The 6,686-nt window shown below is 42.4% G+C and overlaps 1 non-coding gene across 1 annotated transcript; it reads right to left on the bottom strand.

Annotated features, from left to right (window-relative positions):
• Positions 1–4,726: 4,726 nt before the first annotated feature.
• LOC126934536 (small nucleolar RNA SNORA72) lies at positions 4,727–4,855 on the bottom strand. The gene has a single exon (XR_007719001.1). It is a non-coding gene; the product is annotated as a small nucleolar RNA SNORA72 (small nucleolar RNA).
• Between the last annotated feature and the right edge of the window lie 1,831 nt (positions 4,856–6,686).

The raw sequence follows: 6,686 nt of genomic DNA, 5'->3' as shown, positions 1-6,686 counted from the left end.
TTTGAAATGAGAGTAATTCTTATTTTTCTTCTGTAAGACTTTTTCTTATGAAATAAGTTTTCAAAGGGAATTCAATGAAAAAAATTAATTTATTCTTTGATCCTAGGGCTTGGTTTAGATCAATAAATACCCATGTCATATACCCAGTGCTACCTGTGATGGTCTAGTTGCTCCAAATACTTGCTCTGCCTCTTTGAATAGTACTTTTTCCAAGCTGCTTTAAAGTTCTAATTTTTTAGCAATAATTTTAATGACTTTGTCATTGTTGAGGAGAATGTGGTAAAGTATCAGAGAGATAAGAGAAACCGGATCTATAGAGTCAAAGAGAAGAGACGCAAAGGAATAATTATTTAGATGATTTAAGACGAGTTCCACTTTTTAAAAATTAGTTGAAAAATTTTAGACTGGGATGATTGAGAAAGTTGTTTCAAGACTTCAGAATTTATGAGTTAGGATATGCAGGAATGAGATCTATGTTTCTCCAACTTGTCCTGTCTTATTTGACTAACTAAGCATAATGGTGAAAGGTATAGATTTGAAAATCAGGTGGCCTGGAGTCATAGCCCTGCTCAGCCACTCATTAGCTGTGTGACTTCAGTCAAGTTATTCAGCTTCTCTGTGCTACAGCTTCTTCATTGGCAAAATGGGGATAACGACAGAATCTGTCATAGCCCAGGTTCTCCCCAAGGTGGAGTGTGAACAAAGGGATCTGTCCTCTGAGTTGCTTATCTTAGAAGGGGATCCCAGATAGCAGGAGAGAGGGACAGGGGAGGTGGGACAGGGTCAGAAGGAAGGCCAACTCAAGGATGTGTGTTAGGATGGCCACTGCTGTGGGAGACAGATTGCTCCAATGTTGAGGACTTGGTCTGTCTTGTGAAGACACTGCATATGGCACCAGGCTGTTCACTTTAATCAATCTTTCATAATGTTCTCACTGTGTCCTTTTCACATGTTCTGCCATGTCTTCTTGTCTCTTTCTTTTCTTTTTTTTCTTTTTTTTTCTTTCTTTCTTTCTCTTTCTTTCTTTCTTTCTTTCTTTCTTTCTCTTTCTTTCTTTCTTTCTTTCTTTCTCTTTCTTTCTTTCTTTCTTTCTTTCTTTCTCTTTCTTTTTTCTTTCTTTCTTTTTCTTTTTCCTTTCTTTCTTCTCAGGGCCTTTCTCTCTCACTCAGGCTAGAGTGCAGTGGCACAATCATAGCTTACTGCAGCCTTGAACTGCTGGGCCCAAGCCATCCTCCCAGCACAGCCTCACCAGTAGCTTGCAACAGTACCTGGGACTACAGGCGTGCACCACCCCTGCCCAGCTCATTTATTTTATGTAGAGTTGGAGTCTCCTTATGTTGCCTAGGTTAGTCTCAAATTCCTGGCCTCAAGTGACCCTTCCTTCTCAACCTCCCAAAGTGCTGGGATTACAGGCATGAATGAGCCACCGCGCTGGGTCATTTTCCCTTATTTTGCTGAATGTCACTACCTACCCTGTCCTAACTTCAAGGAATCATCAAAAGCAGATAGGGGAACTCACAAGTGATTGCCCACATCAACAATTCCTCCCCAACCAGCCCTACAACCCGATTGCCCTGTGCCTCTACGTTCTGGTTTCTGCTGGTACATATCCACCAAGTCCTGCCATCCTTTCAGTGTGTGAGTCATTTCCATTCACATCAAAGACTTTATTTTCCTGCGCAGGCTCTGCTGAGGCAAAGGGAGTGGGGTGGGAACAGATCCTGAGGAGGACAGGGATTGTCATCTGAGAAGCATGCTCTAGGTGAGATGTCCGCAGGGATCCAGGTGGGGAAGGCTGCTCTCTTCCACCACAGACCAGGGCATTGCTTGTACCAGTGCAGAGTTCAGGGGATCTGATGTTCAAAATTCTCAGACTCAGCTTATCCACCAGCCTCCCTGGCCTCTACGAGGTCTCAGGGACCTGTGCTTTCCTATGAGTGCCCTGACTTCCACACAGCAGACCTGTCCTGGCTGTGAACACAGTCTGCTGTGCACCTCTACCTCTCTTCACGAGGCCTTGACTATGATTTTGAGCCTACATTGAGGTGAGAGTTGACTCATCTGAGCCTGTCATTCTCTTTCTTATTAACTTCCTCATATTCAAAGATATTTTATCTTTTAAATTAATAGACTTTTTAAAGGGTAATTTTACATTCACAGGAAAAATGAGAGGAAAGCACAGAGAGTTCCCATGTACCCCTCTCTTTACCCCCATGCACAGTTCTTTTATTAATAATGCCTTACATTAGGGGGGTACATTCATTACAACAGAATGAGCCAATATTGATACATCGTTAGGAACTGAAGTCCATGCTTTACATCAGGGTTCAAGGTTGATGCTGCTCATTCTATGGGTGTGATAAATGCAGAATGAATGACATGTGTGGTTTCCTTTTTAATGATTGTCACTAACCTGATGCTTCACCATCACCTGTCCCCCATCCCAATCAATCACAGACAAGAGTCGCAGAGACTGACTTTACAAACCCACTCACCCCAGCAGTGACATCTTTATGGCCATCTGATTGATTGGTCAGTGACCCAGCTCTAGTATTTTATTCTGAGCATGCTATTTCCAGGGCTATCCTTTTACCAATTGCCTTAGTCTCCTAGGACTGCCATTCAAAATATCACGGACTGGGTGGCTTAAACAACAGACCGTTCTGGAGGCTGGAGATCCAAGACCAAGGTGCTACCAGGGTGGATGGGTTTCTTGGTTTCCTGTGACAGCTGCCTTCTCACTGTGTCCTCATATGAACTCTTCTTTGGTGCATGTGTGTGGGAGCAGGGAGAGAGAGAGAGAGAGAGAGAGAGAGAGAGATGCAGAGAGAGAGAGAGAGAGGAGTTCACCTTTTGAGTTCTCTTTTTATAAGAACACTAATCCTATCAGATTGGGGCCCCACCCATGCTCTCATTTCACCTTAATTACCTCTGTAAAGGCCCTGTCTCCAAACACAGTCGCGTTGGATGTTAAGACTTCAATACCTGAATTTTGGGGTAACATAAACATTCATTCCATAATGCCAGCTATCCTAACTTAGATCCCCTGAAAGTAGAGGACAAGACAAAGGTTAACATGTGAGTAGTTTATGGGAATGAGATCTTAGTGCACAGGAGTAAAGAGCTGGGAAAGAGAAGCCTGGAGGGAGGGAGGGACTAACTGAGGTGACCATGGTGTATGGCTGGGCTGCTTGGTGCCTAAGACCTTACAACACATGCCTCAGAACTGTGCACCTTTCATCTTCAGTGGGCAATACCCTTGCACTTCCCAGCTCCACGTGGGAGTGCTGAGCAGGACTCCGTGGGTTTCCATGTGACACCAGGGCATCCCTGGGGCAGGAGGTAAGAAGCACAAGGAGCAGTCATGAAGCAGAGCCTGTCATGAAGGGCTGTACCCATGCAGAAATGCTTGCAGCCCGTACAGAGCTGATCATGCAGCAGTGGTTGGAACGAGACAGGAGGCTGGGGGGATTAGAGGTAGAAATTCACAGGGTTGGTGTGCAAATCATTTTGCATTTTACACAAAATGAATGTGTGTAAAGTGCTCAGAACACTGCTGATATATGTGACCGCTAAAGATCTGTCAACTGTGATGATGATGATGATATTATTATCATTATTATTATTATATGGAGCAAAAAGAACCAACCAGCCATCTACATACTCATCTACAAGATTGAGTATGTTTGTCTCTCTCTTAGGAAGCTGTCATGTATTACAGATGGACCCCTGATGTCCCCTGATACCAGCCGGTTTTTGGCAACCCCTAGTTTGAATCTGGTCCCTGCACAGTTCAGACTTTTAAAATACATGGCTTTGCCTGAGTCAGGTGAACGTGTGAATTCTGGTATACTCCTCCCCAGCACACTTGCTTCAACCAAGTAAACACCAAGCATGCAAACCATGTTGTCACCAATAAGGAGCAAATTTTTCATTGAGTCTTTTTATCTTGGCTTAACAACATGTAAAAGACAACTTACTCATTAAATATTTTTAAGAATATTTCCCAATATCAAAATATTTCTAACGTTTAAAAAATTCCTGTTATTAACCTATATTAGTTGATAGCTTTTTTGTTAAGTTCACTGAGAAATAAAAACACATGGTTAACCATCAAATACATTATGACTAGATTTAATATAAATTACAGGCACTGTGCCTTTGGTTATTACTCCTTCTACGATCTCTAGCCTTGCCAACTACTTCTTGGGTTCACCCTGGAAGGTGACATCTACTAGGCAGCCCTGACATTTGGCGTGGAGAAGTTGCTGGTGGCATAGAAGAGTTAGAAAGTTCCACTGTCTAGGGTAGCCAGCATTTTATGTTAACAAGTATGGCCAGGTTGAATTGGGAAGGGTCAAGCCAATCCTCTTTCCTCAGCTTGTATCTAGACCACAGTATTGTGGAAGTGAACCTGTGAGGAGGGACTAGCAAGGCTGTGGTGGGCATCCAGGGACACGGGTTACCTATGCGAGAGGTCATCCCTGCACTGTGCTCTAGAGGGCGCCATTCGTGCTGGACTCCGGGTGAATGGGGTTCCTGTAGGCATGCGTGGTGGCCCTGGTCTGCTGCCTGGGGCTCTGCCCCTTGGCCAGGTCACAGGTGAGATTTGAGCTCTCCCAGCACTTGCAGCCTTGCTCTCAGAGCTTGGGAGCACCGCCTCTTATCTGTTGACATTCTTTCCAAGCTATTCACACTGATAGTGCAACACTTTCTTCTTGACCTGGTTTATTACCAGAGTTTGTAAAACCAGACCTAGGGAAAGAATTAGGTCTGGGGACACATGCGTGGCCTTAATATAGCCAATCTTTAGAGCCTGTCCTATTACAAAGTCAGAACAGCAAGATATTCTCAGGAGCAGCTTCCTCCGACCCCCCAGTGTGTTCCTTTTGAGCGTGTGAATTCTGGCATACCGCTCCCCAGCACACTTGCTTCAACCAAGTAAACACTAAGCATGTAAAGCCATGTTGTCTCCAATAAGGAGAAAAGTTTTCATTGAGTCTTTTTATCTTGGCTTAACAACATGTAAAAGACAACTTATTCATTAAATATTTTTAAGAATATTTTCCAATATCAAAATATTTCAAACAATTAAAAACATTCCTGTTATTAACCTATATTAGTTGATAGCTTTTTTGTCAAGTTCACTGAGAATTAAAAACACATAGTTAACCATCAAATAAATTATGACTAGATTGAATATAAATTACAGAGGCTTAAAGACTGCAGACTGCATGCAAATTACAAGGACTTCACATGTATGTGTTCGCGATATGTTCTTAAATGTAAGACAATTTGATTCTTGATCATATCAGTTCTCCATCACCTCCACAGAAGTCCTTTTTGCAATAAGTGAGTATTTAAACAGTTTCCAGAATAATAAGTATCTTCTGCCTATTTCACCAAAATACAGTTTTGTCTGTTAAAGAAAACAAAGAAATACATTTGTCAGCCATAATGAGTTTTAAAGACATTCTATAAATGCGGGTGTGCCTCGAATTAAGAAAACCAGACATTTAAATAGTTGACCTTACAGAGCACATAAATTAGAGGGTAATTACTTAAATGTTCTTCAGTTTGTGAAAGGATTTACAACAGGGTTCCTCTAAATAGCTAACTCTCTAGTGAATTTAAATTACTAGTGTGTGTGTCTTAAAATTAGTTCATTTTTTTTAAAGAAACATACCTGTTGCATAACATAAGATGTGTTAGAATTAAGAAATGCTGGTGGGTTTTCCCCTTTGTTAAGCAAGTCTTTAGGTTACATTAGAACTCATATTTACCAAGCCTTTTTATGGGAGGAAGAATTAGTCAGCAAAAAATGCTGAGCTCATGTTTGCACTGGCTCCATTTCCTGTCTGCAATAAGAGGCTGGGCCTCCAGGGAAGTCCTGGTGGTATGAGCTTCCTTGGGTTTCCACTGTGGAGTGGGGCCAAGGGGATGTCGAATGTACTGCGGAGCCCATGGCCGTCCTGGGCTGAGCCTTTCTGTCTTGGAGTGGGAGTAATGAAGGTGGGAGTGGGGTGGGGTGGGGATGGTCATTATTCCAGTGGTGAAGACTATCAAAGAATATTGAGGGGGAGAAACCATTGACCTCATTGGAATCCAGCTCTGTGACCCTGGGTGAAGATTGAAACCCATTCTAGCCTCAATTGTACCATCAGGCATGGAAATTCAGCCAACGACAAGAAACTGTCATTCTCAATATCTCCACCTGTCATTAACCCCGGTTCCCTCTAAAGACTAATCTCATGAACGTTATTCCTAAGGGGGTTCACCTTTTGAAGCCATAGAAAAGTTTCTGCTTCTTGTTACCTCATGCTTGGCTTTTCTTTCTGCCTCTGCTGCAGCTTGTTCCTCTAAATAGAGGCTGTGTGCCATGGTTTTGCCATTCATGTTTACATTCAACTGGACCAGTTCTGCCATTTTGAACAAAAAGCGTGTCTTCAGGATTGGGTGCCAAGATCTTTATGTCCAAGCCTTAGTCTGCTATTAATTACCAATCCAAGTGAAGTGTTCATCATTCATTTATTCTACAAATATTTACATGTCTCCTAGTTTATGTCAGTTACTGTTATTGTCACTGGGGATATCAATGAGACAGATAAAATGTCAGTTCCAGTTGGGGGAGATAAGCAATGGTAAATAAAACAAATAGATACATGATTATTCTTCGTGAAATTTTA

This window comes from Macaca thibetana, chromosome 13, assembly GCF_024542745.1.
Source record: "Macaca thibetana thibetana isolate TM-01 chromosome 13, ASM2454274v1, whole genome shotgun sequence".
Classification (NCBI taxonomy): Eukaryota; Metazoa; Chordata; class Mammalia; order Primates; family Cercopithecidae; genus Macaca; species Macaca thibetana.
The sequence above is the reverse complement of the archived record's forward strand: the minus strand, read 5'-3'. Positions and strand labels throughout refer to the sequence as shown.